Genomic DNA, 17,759 nt, shown 5'->3' with positions numbered 1-17,759 from the left:
CAAGAAACAGTAGTTCTGTTACAGTTTTTTAGTGTGGGGGGCTGGCCAACAATGACATCTCACTACAGACACAGGGTTGTGAGAAAAGAACCAGTACACTAAATAGATGCACCCCAGCAAAATAATAAGGAGTGTTGTGGAGGGTCCAGTGCTCCATTTTCAGCCGTATTTTAACAAATATATGCTTAAATTGTGTGTGGGAGGGAAACATCAGCTATAAACGCCAATTGCTCCATTTAAATTGCCTATGTGTGAATCTAAATCACCGGACACAAACACTGGATGGTCAAATCGATTTTGACTCGGGAAGAGCGAGGCCTTAAAACGTGTTTACAGCTTAGGATAGATATTTGTAACCCAAACCGGTAGAAGAACTGTGGCATTTGAAGAAGAATGGGTACCGTGCTGTGAGCTTTCCATCTCCAAGTGAACAGGATTTAGCCTAAGCCTCTACCAGTAACTGCTTCATGCACATATGCAAAATGAGTCAGATGGCCTCTCTCAGTCTCACTAACTAAATAGTGCAATGAAGGCAATCATTTGTTTTATTTTAGTTCCCCCTAACTTACCAGTGTACTGAATCTGTGTAAGCATTACACCACTGGCGTAACGAAAGTTGAGGGGGCCCCCTGCAAAGTACATGGAGGGGCCCGCTCCGGAATGAATTTGGAGCTCTCAGGTCCGACTACTGAGCTGAGGGGGCCCCCTGAAGCTCTGCGGGCCCCCGCACCGCGGGGGATGCGGGGGCCTGTGTTACGCCCCTGCATTACACTTCTGGCACCCTCCTTACATCAAAATTTCAAAAATTTCATTCCATTGAACCAGAAGTTTGAAGAACCAGAAGGAAACTTTTACTCAGTAATTGAGAACCAAAAATTGGTAAAGTAGTTCAGTGGTTTGACTACTAGGGTTGGGCGATAAATTCCGATTCGCCGGCGGACTACGCAGAGTTTTGCCAACTCCAGGTTATGCTTGTAATGCTGAGTTCCAGCAAAACTCCGTTAACCGCTGCTTGGTGAAATTTCTTGTCACACAAAGCGTGCCAACATTAAGTTGGGGAGTGCAAGCGAGAATTGGTATCCCCTAGCGTGATTTCTGGGCACTAGGATGGCAACCGGAGAGATTTTCTCAACACTGGCGGTCGCGGGCAGTCGTGACCGTTTATGGTGAGATAGCTGACGCAAGCAGGAGCGATGAAGCAGCACTCTCTAGCTTGCCGTATGGTGCAGTTGGTGCTGGTTTTGCAGCGTGAAACATTCTCCCGGTGCTAAAAATCGACAGACGCACTGATTCTGCCCGCTTGCGTTATTTTGCAGAATTTCACAGTTTTAATGTAACGCTGTAGAATTTTGCAGAGTAAAACTCTGCGAGTTCCGCCCACCCTATTAAACACTTGCTGTGCAGATGGAACAATATCTCAATAAGCACTGGCAAATGCATTAGGTTTCACCTGTGTAATTAATATTAAGTTGTAGCTAGTTGTGCAATATGTTACAGAAAGTCTGTTTAAGTGTTATGACTTGTTTATGTACAAAAAGGCAATATATTGTGCTATTACTAGTGGTATAGCGTGAGTAAGCAAAATTTTGAAAAACGAAATAGAGAAATAATAAAAATAATTGATGCAACAACAATATTATGTTCTGACAACTTTTGGGCCCGGTGCCACTGCACCTGCTGCACCATAAAAGCATGCCCCTAGTGCCTGCAAGATAACTCCTTTGTGACTACCTGTTTAGTGATAAATTATAGCTAAATTTGGGGTTTAGAGGGGTTTCTAGAGCTTTGGGCCCCTGCCTTTGCTGCACCATTGAAATTATGATACTAGTGCCTGCAGGGTAACTACACTTGTGCCTGCCTATTTAGTGGGTAAATCTAGCAATATTTAGTGTTTAGAGGAGTTCTGACAACTTTTGTCCCCGGTGCCACTATACCTGCAGCACCATTGAAATCATGGCCCTAGCGCCTGCTAGATAACTGCACTAGTGACTGCCTGTTTAGTAGTAAAGTTTAGCAATATTCTGTGTTTAGTGGGGTCCCCAGATCATTTGACCACCTGCTGCATCATTTAAATCAACCCCCTTTTAACTGCAAAATAACTGCAATGATGTCTGCCTATATAGTAGTAAAATATAGCAATATTAGGTGTTTCAAGTAAGTCATGACAAATTTTGGGCCCCGTGCCACTGCACCTGTTGCATCATTGAAATCATGACCCTGTTGTCTGCAAAGTAACTGAACTAGTGACTGCCTGTTTAGTAGTAAAATATAGCAGTTTTAGGTGTTTAGTGGTGTGCCTAGAACTTTTAGTCCTGGTGCTGCACCATTCACATCCTGACCCGAGCTCCACCTGCCACTCGTGCAGGGAGGGAGCCTTTTCTAATTTAATTTCTTAGAGATGTCCATGCACAAATTGAACCTAGGCAAAGGGAGCGTGAGACCGTCCCCTTTTAAAATAAAATCAGTCCCAGTTAGTACATCAGCAATACAAACAGGAATCATTTCAACTGTGGTTTTTTAAAGTGATTATAAAATATATTCCTCTACTTACTCACTGTTGCCAATGGCACTTTTATTTCAAAGGACATTTCGTTCTTGCCAGATGTAGTATTTTTTAGAGAAGCTGTTGTAGGGGTAACATTTTCAGGGGCAATGACAAAGAAGACGATTTGTGCTTTGAATGAGTTCCAAGTGCTTTTAAACTGGTTTGAAATGTATTTCTTAAGTAAGGCGATTTTTCCTTTCGAGCTCTGACAAGAATGGTTCCTAAGGCTGAACTGCCTTTCTCTTTTCTCCACTGGCAGTGACTGACCTAAGTGTCAAACAAATACTGTAGTCCAGGTGGGAACAACCACAAACCTGACCGCTCTCTGCTTCAAAACAAGATTTACGGTATTAAAATATTGACAAGCTCATGCATTCAGAAAAGCAATTGTAAATAAAAATATGCAGGGCTGTGCAAAGCGGAAAAGAAATAGCTGTAAGTGCTCTTTGTTGACAAGAACTCCCATCGCCCCCTGCCTCACCCCCGCACACATATACTCGAAACAAGTCTAGATAACTACCTCCATCATTGTAATTGAAGGTTATAAAAAAATTACCACGTGGAGCGTAATACAACAAGACTGATCATTTTTGTTAGACAGGGGAGATTAAGTGATTTGCCCAGAATCACAGGACGTTGAGCGTGCGGACTCGAACCCGGTTCCCCAGATTCGAGGTCCACTGCTCGAGCCATTAGGCTTTCTAAATATATCCAATGACATCATACTATGCCTGTTATGTAGGGCATACATTGCTGAGGAAGTTAACAATACAAAGAAAAGTGACAATAACAGCAGTTTGGTTTCCCAATCACTCGTTTATAAATAATATAGTACTTTGTATCTCGGAAAATATGTCCATCCATAGTAATAAGCCAATAAAGACTTTTGTTACCGGTGAGGTGGAGTGTGATAGATAAATCAAAATAAAAGCTAAACATCATCAAAAATAGCACTTAACTGGGAGGAAAGCGCACCTTGTTGACGAGAAGTTGGATTGGGAAAGCGTTTCCGGTAGCTTTGATGAATTCAAAAGTTGCGATAAGTCCCGCTGGTGCCCCGCAGCGCGGGACGCGCCTGATGTGGGAGCCTGATTTGTCTTGCCAGTGCATAGCACCCTAGAGGACGCCGTGAGGGGAACGGCTAGGGCGAGAGAGCAGGGCTAATCCAGCCTAAGTTTTACCGGTGCCGCCGTGAGGGGAACGGCCAGCGTTGAAGGACTACACCTCCCAGACGTCTTAGCGCCAGGCGCTCGCCGTTGCTGTCATCAGGCAGCGCCTGGCCCCTACTTCAGTCCCGCTGGTGCCCCGCAGCGCGGGACAAGCCCGGGCCAAGGGCGGGCCCGTCCTTGCCCGTCAAGGACCGTTCGAGGCCGGGCTGGGCAATCCCTCTGACATTTACTACATAACTACAGACCTGTAAGTGTTACAGCACTCGCTTGTGTATTACCCCCCCAGCCTGTGATATTTGACTTATCTAGACTGATTTTGGGTTTGGTATATGACTGATAGGACATATTCCTCTATTCCTTGCAGTCTGCCTTGCCTTGGAGCTAGGCCTGTTGTGGGCCAGTGATTTTGATTCGGGACCTATTTGTATTATTAGAGTTGTGTTATCTTTTGCCTAGGTTCATCTGTTCCTTTTTTCTCCATAGTGACTGGTTGCTTTTTTATCATATTATGGATGGGAGTCAAGAGTACTCGTTTTCCGGAAAGCCTGGGGGCCTGACCAAGGGAACTTTGGACCACTATTTTAGTAAGGCTACCATGGATCTGGAGAGAGAGGTCACACTAGCTGAGCGCAGGGCTGAGCGCCGTCAGTCGATTGAGTGCCTGAAAAAAAGGCCACCAACTGATTTACTACAACAAGCTAACCTGCCAGTTGTAAATCCCCCTGGTGATGATTTGATTTCCTTAGATGATGTTCCTGCACTTCTTCGGGAGTTATCCCCTTCACCTTTTTTATCTAACTCTTTGGAATCTACGCATTTGACCACTATTTCCTGTACGTGTGATTCTTTGTCAGGAACAGAAGTGTTACCATTTCCTCCTTTGATAAATATAGAGACCTCTAAAAGAAGGACTAGAAATTCATTGTTGCATAAGATTCCCGGTCCACCACTTAAAAAAAGGAGAAAGAAGGGGGGAGATGTACGCAAACCTAGGATTAGTCATACTGACTTTGGGAAAAGTGACAGGATTATTAAACAAGCCGCTCCTATCCATAAAATCCCCACGATGCCTGTAGCAACCCCTAAGGTTGTTTCTAATATCGTATTAAACCCAACAGAAGTTGGCACTCCCCATCATAGCCCACTTAAGAAAATACACTTAACTGACCCCCTGGAAAGTATTGAACATCTTATAAGGTCTTTCATATTACCAATAATTGAGAGGCTAAAGAGGGTTGAAGAAAGGTTGGGGAACATAGAATTGGCCGTTAGCAATAAAATAGGCCAAACTAGAGACAAAGTGTTGAAGGACTGCCCTCCTGCTATAATTACACAACCTTCATGCTATATCGTGGGAGTTGATTCAGATAGAACTTGTAAGACGATTACTGGCCCTAAAGAGATGACCACTGGACCTGAAGAGCCGGTTATACCAACCCCTAGACCTGCAAGACAGTTGGCTATACAAGCTCCAAATGGAACTCGGAGGAGCGGGGTCAATCGAGATGCAAAAAACATGGGTAATGATGAGCGTATGAGCCCTAGTATCATCAGGGGTACTAATTGTAGGGAGCCCCGGGTTGAATTGCCACCTGAAGCAGTTCCCTATGTGGTAGTGCTGGCGAGAGTTCCCAGATTGCCAGATGGTAAGAGGGAGGGATTTTTCCAGCTCAATAATAAGATTGTACATTGGCTGAGTCAAAATCGCCCACTCCCCCATTACGTTAATGGTGAAATACTCCATGTTCGCCGATTAGACTGGCTGGGAAGCAGAGCGAAGGATATTGATGGGGACTTAGTTGTTGTTAATTTTAGGGACCCCGCAGCGGTAAGGTATATTTTTAATTACCCTGCGGGGACTCCTGGTACTCTCATTATTCCCTTGGAGTTAACATTCTTTTACCCCAGAAACCAAGTGAGTAGAGGCCGATACCCTGGGGCTCCCCTTTTGCCTATGTCTTTGATTAATGTTCGTGCATTTTGCACAAATGAGCACAAAATGTTTGGAACTAACCCCCAACCAATGACTATTGACAAATTCCAAAGGTTGGACACTGTATTCCCACGGAAGTATGGAAATTATATTGGGAGGTCGGACCACTTTGTTCCTTTCACACCATTGGATGTTTCAAACAGATATCAGGCTCTTTCGAATCTTGATGGTTGTGATTGACAGATGAGGCAAAAAACCATATTACCCTTCGATAAAATACAGTTTGGCCCATTAACAAACCTCGGGTTACTGCATAATGATAAACTCGATTCAACGGAACGACAAAGCCCTATGAAGGGGATTCTGAGTCCAGAACCAATCGCCCCCTCTTCTATTTTATGCCCCCCATTTAATTGTGTATCTAATCAGGAGGTGGTAGCTGGGTCTCCCATATTGAGTAGCTGTGCTGGCCTACTGGACTCCCTATCGTCTAAGCTATCCCCTAACGTTGAAGGTGTTAAAATTATTTCATGGAACGTGGCAGGCCTCAAAAATAAACTTCCCAATCCGGAGTGGAGTTCATTTATCACTTCATTTGACATTTGCATGCTGCAAGAGACCTGGATGCTTAAAAAGAGTGTGGCTCCGGGCTTTGCAACATTTGATGTTCTGGCATGCAAAAGTAGTAGGGGAAGGCCCTCGGGAGGGTTGTCCCTATGGGTGGCTCCCATCTGGGTGTAAAGGCAAAGGATATTTCAACTGATTCACGGGATGTCCAACTTGTATTATTGGAAGTAGAGAATGGCCCGAGTATTGCTCTGATAAATGTTTACTCAAGACCTACCAAGAGGGGCCTTGAATCAGAGGCCATTACCGTACTGTCTAAATTACTACAGTCACTTGGCTCGTCTACTGTACTAATCTTAGGCGGGGATTTTAACTGCCATTTTGAGCCTCTACTGGATCCAAATACGGGAGACCGTGATGATGTGGACCTACTATGGAACATTCCTGATCCACTTACCCCTTTAGTAAAGGTATGGACTCCCCTCGTCTTGCAATTGCAGTCTCTTTCTTTAGCTGCATCATTGCGAGCATGTAATGGTAGGGTGATGCCAGATAGACCTGGGAAAGCAACGTCCAATAGAGCAAACTATGCTTCAATAATTGACTACATTTTTATTGAAGCCAAACATTGGGATAGGCTTCATGATTTTGCGGTCATGGAGAGGCTGGATAGTGACCACAATGCTCTAGTCCTGACCCTTAAACCAGGAAGCTTTGGACTTAAAAATCCGGTCCCGGGTGAAAACCTTGTAACCGATCCATTGATAATTAAAAATTGTAGAAGGAGAGTAAAGTGGCCAGTACTCCAAATGTCCAACAGTAAGTTGGCGGAACTGTATGGTACAATAATTCCATTTATCGAAGAGATGGGGGAAGCTGGACCTTTGGGTAGCCCCACCGATATCCACGGCAAACTGGTTACTGCACTACGGGATATCTTGTATCCAGTAAAAAGGGCCATACAGCCAAGGGCTGTAACAGCTCGGTGGTTTAATAATACGTGTCGTACAGCCAAGAAGGCCCTGTTGTCGGTGATAAAATCCAAGGATAGAGACGTAATCAGAATAAATCGTTCTCTATATAAAAAAGCAATTAGTGACGCTAAGAAAGAAGGGGAGGTCGAATTGTGGGAACAGTTGGGTCATGCGCTCAGTTGCAAGGACGCTAAACTTTTCTGGTCTATTGTTGCAACTGGAATCAGTGGGTATTCTTCTGTACCCGCCCCAAATATCGCAGCCTCAACTTGGGAAAGACACTTTTGTGACTTGTATGGTACACACGACCTTGATAGTCTTTCTGTTGATATCCCAGACTTCTCTCTAGTCCCAGTGGATCATGCCCTTACCGAATCCTTTACTCTGACTGAGGTGGAATCAGCAATTAAGAAAATGCTTCCAAACAAAGCACCAGGCTTGGACAAACTGCCTGGAGATCTATTTAGGGCCCAACCAAAGATTTGGGCACCCTACCTGGTTGTTTTATTTAATTGCATTTTACAGGGGGGTGAAGTACCCTATACTTGGCTTGGGGCTGAAATAGTACCCGTTTTTAAAAAGGGCTGTCCACTAACTCCCTCCAACTATAGACCTATTAGTTTAATAGACACTTCACAAAAATTAATGGGGAGGGTCCTTTTGGACAGGGTCCTGGGCTGGATTGAGGAGAACGGGATTTTGACCACTCTTCAGGGAGGCTTTAGGGCTGGTACTTCCACCCTAGATCAGATTTTTCGCCTGCAGGTCTTGTACTGGAAAACAGCCTTGGTTGAGGGTGGCAGCCTCTACCTGGTGTTTGTGGACCTGCGGGCAGCTTTTGATCTAGTCCCCAGAATCAAACTATGGCAAGTTTTGGCAGACCTGGGCCTTCCATCCTACTTATTGGCCGTCCTATTTAGGCTTCACGCCAATAATTACGCCCAAGTAAGATGTGGTAAATATGGTGAACTCACTGACCGCTTTCCCGTTCAAAAAGGCGTTCGCCAAGGGTGTGTTCTGGCCCCCACACTGTTTAGCCTTTACATTAATTGTCTCATCGACCATTTGAATTGTATAGTAAATAATGACGCCCCTAGACTAGCTTCAGGACGTGTGCCTGCACTGATGTTCGCAGACGATACTTTGCTACTATCTAGAACGTCTTCGGGCATACAAAATACGTTGAACGGTTTTGCAAAGTTCTGTGAGTCAAGAGGGCTTGAAATAAATCTGGGGAAAACTAAATACATGATTTTTAATCCCCCTAAGCGGGTGCGTCCCAACCCAGTTTTATTTGATATCCCCCTCGAGAGAGTTAAAACTTTCATCTACTTGGGCGTGACTCTAACAGAGAATTTTGGTTGGAATTCTCAGATCGCTAAGTCAACGCTCAAGCTTGTTCAACTGGCAGGGGGTTTGAATAAAGTTTTTAAAAGATCGAGTTTTAAACCAGTCTCTCCCGCCCTTGAAATTTACTGTAGACAGGCAAGAGTGGCTGCAATTTACGGGGCCGAACTCTGGGGACATAAGCAGTCAGTGTCTCTTTCAAGGGCTGAGCAATCTTTTTTAAGATCTCTTTTAGGGCTTCCTTCCAGTACACCGTTGATCCCCCTTAGGTTTGATCTCGGGTTAGTCCCAATAGAGGAGAACATCAGTGCAAGACCTATTCTGTACTGGAAAAGGCTGTGGTCAGTGCCCAAACTGTCCTCGTTTAAACTAGAATTTGCTGAGATCTGGCCTGCACTTAAATCTAAAAAGATTCCTTGGCTTTTGCACATCAATAAAGTTTGTACCCAACTAGGACTTCCGGAAATGTGGGCAAAGCCGGAGGCAAGTTGCCTCGCGATACCAAGGAAGGAAATCCTTTCTTTGGTGTCCTTGGAAAACTTTTCTTTACACTCGAGCTCTTTAGCCATGGGTAGGTTGACCTTAGAATTCCTCATGGTTAAACAGGATTCTAAATTAGAGGAATTCATGGATCAAATAGAACCCCCACTTGCTCGCAAATTGTACATCCAGCTAAGGTACGGTACTCTACCAGTTAGGTCTTTTTCCTCCAAGTGGCAGGCACGAAATTTGGAAAGTTGTCCTGCTTGTAACTACAAAACAGAGTCTGTTGAACATGCTCTGTTTTTTTGTCCTAATTATCACCTAATTAGGAAAAGTTGGCTGATCCCCATTTGTAGGAACTTGGGTTTTTGCCATTTTAAGCAGGCTTGCAGGACCTTAGTTTATGATACTGACCCAAATATTGTTTTTGCTGTATCCCGCTATCTCTACAGTATGTGGCGAAGGAGACAAACGTTCTTAACTTAATTATTCTCATATTGATGACTTAAAGTTTAATCTCTTTTTAAAGAATTCTTAACTTTAAAATGTTATTTATTGTTTTATTTGTGTCTATGTAATTGAGGATGTATGTATGTACACTTTTATGGTCTTTTGACCGAAATAAAGTTATCAAATGAATGAATGAATGATAAGAAAATAATGCATGACAATTCTAGTTGAGCGAATTGTGGGGAAATGTTTTTTTTTTAAATCCCTACATGTGCACAAACCTGACTCTATACGGCACACAATCACCTCTGATCCATTGTGACAGGCTTTGTATCCCGCCAAATAGCTTAATTAGACCAACAGTTTAGGGCACAACAGCACTAGTAGCAGGTTAACAGTAGTAGATGCTGCTCTTCTCTGTGTCTTCCCCTTGCACAAAGCAGCACAGCAGATGTTGTTGCTGCGTTGTGGTCAGCACTGTGTAGGTATTGTTAGGACCAGGTTTCCATAGGAAATTGATTTTTTGGTTTGCTAATAATTTTGGCATCATTTGACAAGTCTTCATAAAACCTTCTCAAATAAAAGATTCATCCATCTCATCATCTTTTCAGAACGTTTCGGGGTGATCAGCCAACCAGTGCCGGAGAAAAAATGGGGTTCCCAAAATGCTTTTTCCCAGTGCAATTTCCCATATTACCTATAGACAACGCTACAGCCAAAATGACTGAATGGAATTACACCAAGTTTGGCATAAAATTAGAGCTTTACCCAGAAAGCGTTCATTTTATGATTTGGTGTATATCCGTTCAGTATTTTTTGATAAATGTAGGTTAAAAATGTATCGATATCTAGCCTAGTGATGCAGCACTTCCAAAATTGCACTTTCATTGGCCTGTCCCACGAGCATTGCGCGGGACCGATTGATGTAGCGGCTGCCATTATAAGACTCCGGAGCTTGGTCCTTGAGCCCAGAAAATTTTAATAAAAAGAGGTATAAGGGGATAAGGTAGGCCTACCCTGCCCCCTGACCTTGTGAACCCACCGGGTACCAAAATTTGAAAAGTTATCACTGTTCTGCAGGAGATTTGTGGGAGTGAAAAAAAACCACCAAACGCTGCCTTGCACAGCCTTTGCCCTGGGTAGAGGTCTTTGCGTAGAGGCCTGCCCCTCAGCAAACCCAATTAAACACTGCCAAAAAACACCAAGCGCTACCACACACAGACTTCACCCTGTCTAAAGGTCTTTGTGGAGCGGCCAGTCCCTCACTGAACCCTACAATGCACAGCCAAAAAATGAAGCTCTGCTCCTCCACAAACTGATGACATCCACTAGCACCTCAAAGTGGAGTATAGGAGCGCTCCCCTTACCCCTGAAAATTGGAGGAATGTTCAAGCAGCATAAAATGAAGTGGTAAGAGGCACACCCTCTCTCCTAGCGGAGCTGAGTCCCTATCTTGGGGGAATGGGCACGAGAAGAGTCTGGTCACCATCCTAGGTGAAGAGAGTCTCCGGCACCTGAGCAAGCCAACACTGCCCCATCCTGCATCTGCTCTCGGAGGCAGCCGCTCCAGGGGGAGATAACATCCCAGAAGACGGCCCTCGGTGCGAGGGGATCCTGACGGGACAAACCTGCATTCACACACCACATGGACCATCCAGAGCCGCCTTCAACAGTCAGACTTTTGATGTTGCCTTGGGGGTGGCCTGGTCCTGGAATGACCTTACATGCCGCCCGACTGAGGGTGTTGGGGGCCTCCTCTCCCATCCACCGCAGGGACTACCTGGAGTTGCTGCCAACAGACAATGCCCATTCCGTCTTCCTGATGGTGGGGCAGTGCTGGTACCGATCCTGTTCCTGGAATAGCTGGGTGAGTTGGTGGGATGCCATCTCACACTTGCTTGCTTCTTGCGCACCAGACCCCTTATTTTACCCCATGGCATTAAACATAGACTTCATTACGAGCATCAGGGGGTGCAAGCTTGCCTCTGATATGCTATCTGCCTCCTCAATCAGCATTGAGGGCCTCACCCATGCCCAACTGCATCCACAGCGCCTTGAGCAGGTGAACTCTCTGAGGAATATTAGGGGACATACAGAGAGACCCCAGGGCCCCTTACTGTCCTGGGCTGGGGAAACGGTCAACATCCTACGCCCACAAAGCACGCCTCAGCAAGGAGCCGGTAGCCCCGCAACCACTGACTCCCACATCCCTCCAGATCGCCTACACCTCGCCTCTAGTGTCGGCCTCTTAGGGCCCCTAAGACCATTGGGCCCTCCTTACTATGAGCACCTCCGGCAACCAATATTCTGCTCTCTTATAGCTCCCACTGACTGTGGACTTGCCCACTGCTCACAACCTGCACCTTAAGCACCAACTGTTCTTGTGCTCCCTGCACTACTGCGCAAACATGGTAAAGGTCAAGTCCAACAAAGAATGCACAGTCACCAAAATGTGAACATGTTAGGCAGCAGGGAATGGAGCGTTCAAACAACCAGGCTCATCAGCGGAGGGCAGAGCAACACCTGCTACCCCACTGTTCCAGGAGTACATAGACGACTTCTTGTCTGAAATCCGCTCTGAAATAGGTTCTCGCAAGGCAGAACTTAAATCCTGTATCCCGAAGATCCACACGGGGTCAGCAAGCTTGGGGACTGGGTGAACCATCTGGAGCACAAATCTGATGCCCACATTGAAAACCAAGAAATACTTTGGAGGAGACTAAACACGCTGTAAGACAAAATATCAAACTTGAGCTGAAACAAGAGGATCTCGAAAACATGAGTTGCCAGAATGGCATACGGATATGAGGCATACCACAGGGGGCTAAAGGTGACAACATCATGGGCTTTGTTGCTGTCCTGCAGACTATTAGAGGTGGCACATCAATGCCCCCCACCCGCTCAGGCTTGACCGAGCCCTCAGTGTCTGTTCGGGTGAGTCTGGCCCCCCTCCCGATATTTTTGCTGTTGTCCACTTCTTCGAGGTGAACGAGGAAATCATGGCTGCGGCATGGGGCAAAACCAACCTGATCTTCCATGGAACAATTATTCATCTATTTCATGAACTAACACTCACTACACTACAGGAGCGGAGAGACTTCTGCCCCATCGAGGCACCTTTGAAAGAATGCAATATCAGATATCATTGGGGCCCGCAGTCTAATTTTCCAGTGCAATGGCTGATGCAAGGGGGTGCATTGCTGGGGAGTCTGCTACACTATTGGGACTACCCCTAGGCCAAGGGGCCATGACCCCGAAACAAAGCCAACAGTCTGTGGGACTGGAATGGCACACCTCCACCAACAAACATCAACCCTATTACAAAAGACATGACTTCTCTGTTAAAGCCAAAGCCAACGTCATCTCACACCTACTCAGGATGAAACAGGACTCCCCCTCTTGAATTGCATCTACTGTGGGATACCTCACTCTCAGATAGGCCTAAATATCTATGACACAATAAAATGTCCACTTTGGGCGCTCCAACGGGTCCAGGAGATTTCAGGAGCGTGAACTCTGAGATTTCTTTCTCCCCACTCGGTTACTAAAATGAGAGGCCGGCTTGCTCCTCTGGAGCCCCCCGTTGCACCAACCTTCCTATCATGGTGGATCACACCCCTGGTGGGTGTGAGACTTCTACCCACTATTTGGACAACAACAGCTATTCAGTTTGGTCCTGTTGGCTACCCAGTTCCTGAAGTGCTTCTTATCTTCTTCTCTCGCTTCTTTTCCCTTTGGGTCGGAATTTGCTAGGAGGGTGGGAACAGAACGAGCTGTGACCCTGGACCCCCCTTCTACATGGAGATCTCTATACACACACACGCTTAGAGCCCCCTAACCCTGGCCTGGAAATTCAGGCTGGAATGTTCCCACAAGGAGCAGGGTCAAAGCTGATCTACACATGGCTGGGTCCAAACTGAAGTGGCATGGTGGGCGAAAAAAGATGGAACAGGATACAGCCCGAATGTTTGCCAGTGTCTGAGATTAATTCAAGCATTCCATCCATCACTTTGGTTTTTGATGAGCTAAGTATGACAGGAATGCCCAGACATGGGTCCTAATCTCACTGTACCACTGGAATCAAGCTATACCTGGCTGATGAGCCTATAATAAGGGTTAAACCTGTCCTAGGTTGCTTGTATTCTAGTTCAGGGAGAACCTGGCCCGGCAGTTCAGGCTGGACTGTTTCCATGAGGATCAGGTTCACATCTGATTTGTGTATGGCAGGGTCCAACTTGAAGTGGATGGTGGACAAAAAAAAAAAGGATTGGGATGCGGCCCAGCATTTACCAGTGGCTGGGCTTCATTAAAGCATTCGATCCATCCCTTTGTTGCTTGAGGCTCTAAGTGTGACGGGTATGCCCAGACGTGGGTATCGTGCACACTGTGTCACTGGAATCAAGTTGTACCTGGTTGATGACCCCATAATAAAGATAAAACCAGTCCAGGGATGCTTGTATTCTGGTTCAGGGAAGACTTGGCCTGGCAGTTCAGGCTGAACTATTGCCCAGAGGAGCAGGGCCAAGCTGATTAGCTTATTGCTGAGTCCAAACTGAGGTGGCATAGTGGGCGAAAAACGATGGATTGGTATGTGACACATAACACTTCAAAATATAGATGCAAAAATCTACATGAAAATGCTGATGATGCGTCTGGACCCCCTCTCCCTGGGGCTGTTAGGGCCAGACTAAGTTGGGTTTATCTGCAACCATCAGGGTGCCTATAATATCTACCGCTGAGCCCACTTGATTGAAAAGGCACACAAGCTCAATATCCCAGCACTGCTCCTCTCCCTAGATGTGGAGAAAGCCTTTGACTGCATCAGGTGGCTCTTCCTCACATAAGTACTCTGCAAACTTAGCCTGGGGCTGAGCGTGATTGATAAAATCCTGGTGTCTATGCTGACTCCACGGCAGTGATCAGGGTAAATGGGACTACACATAGAAAACATTGCACTGACCAAGGGAACATGACAGGGCTGTCCCTTGTTACCCCTTCTTTTCATGGTGGAAGCCATGGCCATAAGGATCAAGACCACGGAATAACGGAGTTAGAAATAGGGTTTCTGGTTGGCTAGGGTGTGCACCTAAGCCAGGCAAAACCCACCACTCTAGTCAGGGTAAGGGAGTTATATACCAAAGTTAACCCCTGCTCACCACCTTGGTTGCTTGGCACGAGCAGTCCGGCTTACACTAAAGGGAATGTGTAATGGGTTTTTGCAACACATACACCAGTGACACAACAAATATACCACAAAAGAGACTCCACACAATATTAGATAAAAATGTCTCATGTATTTTATATAACACATGGACCACTATCACATAAACCATAAATCACTTTGCCAACTGTCATAACATCACAGTTAGTGCAATAAAGTAAAGACATATATATTGCACACATCATAAAAACAACACCATCACTGCGCATCTAATTTAAACTCTGAAATGACACTCATTATCCTATCATTGCAAGGCATAACATGACATAAATCATAACATCAGGGCATAAAAAGCAGCAGTTAGTAAGGAAAAAACAATAAATCACCCTGTCACCATAAAAGCAATCATCACAAAGATCCAGCGCCCCTGCGCTTTCTTCACAAGTCCTATTGTAATTTTGATTCCCTTGCGTGGACACACCAGCCCTCCTACTCCAGGGAATGCAGTAATTGTTGTAAGCAACCCCTACACTGGGTACAGCAGCACCTGTGCTGTTATTTGGAGAAATTTGGTGATCAACGGCCTCAGCAGGAATGGGACCTTCCAGTCCTGGGAGTCAAAAGGTATATGCGGTTACAGGGGATGGGGCACCCCGCTGCTAGATTTAGCTGGTTTACCTCTCAGGGTCACTCTCCCCTGTGTACTAACTCAATCTCTGCCGCCCTCTCCAGCCCGGAAAGAGCTGATTGGGCTATGGTTGATGTGAAACTGAGCCTGCAACGGGGAGACCTCCCGGGATCTCCTCCTCCTGGGGCAACAGCGATGCTTCCAGACAGCTGCTCGCGAATGATCTGCGCAGCTACTGGCCTTCCTTTTGCTTTTCCCTCTTGGCGGTACCTCTTGGACTGTGAATTTGGAAGTCAGGGCCAATAGTGTGGCAAAGCATCAGCTGCAGACTACATCTAAATCTGTGCTTCGGCAAGCAAACAAAACTAGGGGCACACCGGTCCTGAGTGCTGGTCTGGTGCGGCACCCACGCTAAAGGGGGGGCACCCAAATCCAGAGGTACCTGCGCCCTTTCTAGGGGATAGAACATTCCCCATACAGCTCCTGCAGGTCAGGAGCAGCTCCAGCCACATGCTACTCTGCTGGTTGTGAAAGCTCTCTGCTTTCAGACCCAAAAGCCATGGCACGGTGCTTTGAGATTAGTAAAGGCCCGTCTCCGTAACAAATGCTCACCTTGCACTTCCACTTGGGGACAAATCGAGGGCCAAATGAAGCGTTTACCACGGGCCAATGTTGGAAGCCTCCAGTACATGCTGGAAGCAGAACTGATAGCAAGACAGGAAGGGGGGACACCACCCAGTTCTTGAAGAATACTGGGGGCACCAAGCAGGAAAAGATGCAACAGGCCAGCACACAGAGTCCTTGTAGGGAACCAGGCAGTCCTTTGTGAAGGCCGCAGGTCAGCACAACAGACAGGGGAGTTCAATGGCCGTTCCTCCTGGCAGCATACCAGGTCCTTCTGGTAAGGTTCAGTCAGTAGACCCAGCAGCTTCTGGTTACAAGTCCCACACAGTGTCTAAAAACATGGGGTTCGAGCCCGTGTGCTTATGCTCATAATGACTTTCATGTAGAGGTGCTTCAATGCGAGTGCACAACACCTCCATTCAATTGCCAGCCCCTGGCTCCAGACACTCTACGGGGGGGGAGACAGCATTGTGAAAGGCAGGTACAGCCCTATTCAGGTGCATGGGGCAACTCCTCTAAGTACTGTAGCCCAGGAAGACTCATCAGGATATGGAGGCACACCTCCGCTCCCTTTGTGACACTCTACAGTGAATGCACCAAACAGGCACCTGTCATTCTAAACCAGCCATTGATTGGAGTCAGACTGTATAGCACAAAGAGTCCTAAGCACACTGAAATGCCCACTTCTAAAAGTAGCATTTTTAAAATAGTAACAACAAATCTGCTTTCACCAATAAGCAGGATTTATCACCACTTTTCCAAACATACCAAACATGTCAACACTACTCGTTCCAGTTTAGAAATTACCACTGAAACACATATCATCCAATTCCCAAAGCAACCCTATGAGAGGGGCAGCCTCACAGCAGTGAGATACCAAATAGGTTGTTTGTCACTACCACGATATGCCACACAACAAAGGCATATGTCCCACCTTTTACCTACACAGCACCCTGCTCCTAGGGCTACCTAGGGCCTACTTTAGGGGTGACCTATATGTAGTATAAGGGGAGTTTCAGACTTGGCAAGCACTTTAAATGCCAATGGAAAAGTGCCAGTGTCCTAATGCCAACAAAGACAGGTCAGAGAAAATATAGGAGGAAGGCAAAACGTTTGGGATTAACCCTGCAAAAAGGGCCAGGTCCAACAAACGGGTATCCTATTTGGGAGCTGAATGCATAAACTCAATCTCTTCGCAGATGATGTCTTCCTCTCACTGACCAACCCAGCTTGGTCCCTTGCATCACTTCTCCCTCTTCTGGAGGAATCTGAAAAGGTTTTGGGTTTCAGGTTACCTTTTGTAGTACCAAATACTCAATATTACGATACCAGAGGATGACATCCCACCCCTTGCAGTGACTACTCTTGCTTACTGGGGTGAACAATCAATTATTATTATCACTGTCACGCGGCACTACGAGGACTTGTCAAAGGCTAACTGTAAACTACTCTGCAAAAATGTCATTGAGGATATTCATAGATGGTGGCCACTCTACTTTTCATGGCTGGGCCCCATAAACGTTGTCAAAATGAATATTCTTCCCAGGGCTCTATATCTGTTTCAAACACTCCTTACTCCCCAACCCAACTACAAAACAGCTTACGGGCCTCCATCTGGGCAGGCAATACACCACAGATCACTCACAAAATGTTAATGCTTCCAAGTCACAGGGGAGCCCTGGTGTGAACCAAAGTGAACAGCCTTGGCTCCATATGGATAGAGCGGTGGTGTGCCACCCATTGTGGGACCTAGACTGGCTCCCTTATTTTGTACACCCCAAAAGCGCTTACACAGCCACCCCAACTAGGAAGGTCCTAGATATCTGGGATGAGATAGCAGGTAAAAAAGATCTCCCCACCTTTCCATCTCCCAATACC

The 17,759-nt window shown here is 46.1% G+C and overlaps 1 protein-coding gene across 1 annotated transcript in view; it reads left to right on the top strand.

The window, feature by feature from the left end:
* LOC146831112 (carbonic anhydrase 13-like) overlaps nt 1–17,759 on the top strand; it is a 349,445-nt gene that overhangs the window by 316,626 nt on the left and 15,060 nt on the right. The gene's annotated exons all lie outside the window — the stretch shown is intronic.

The sequence above is a fragment of the Triturus cristatus genome, chromosome 5_1 (genome assembly GCF_964204655.1).
Source record: "Triturus cristatus chromosome 5_1, aTriCri1.1, whole genome shotgun sequence".
In the NCBI taxonomy this organism is placed as follows: Eukaryota; Metazoa; Chordata; class Amphibia; order Caudata; family Salamandridae; genus Triturus; species Triturus cristatus.
This window is presented reverse-complemented; position numbering and strand designations above follow the sequence as displayed.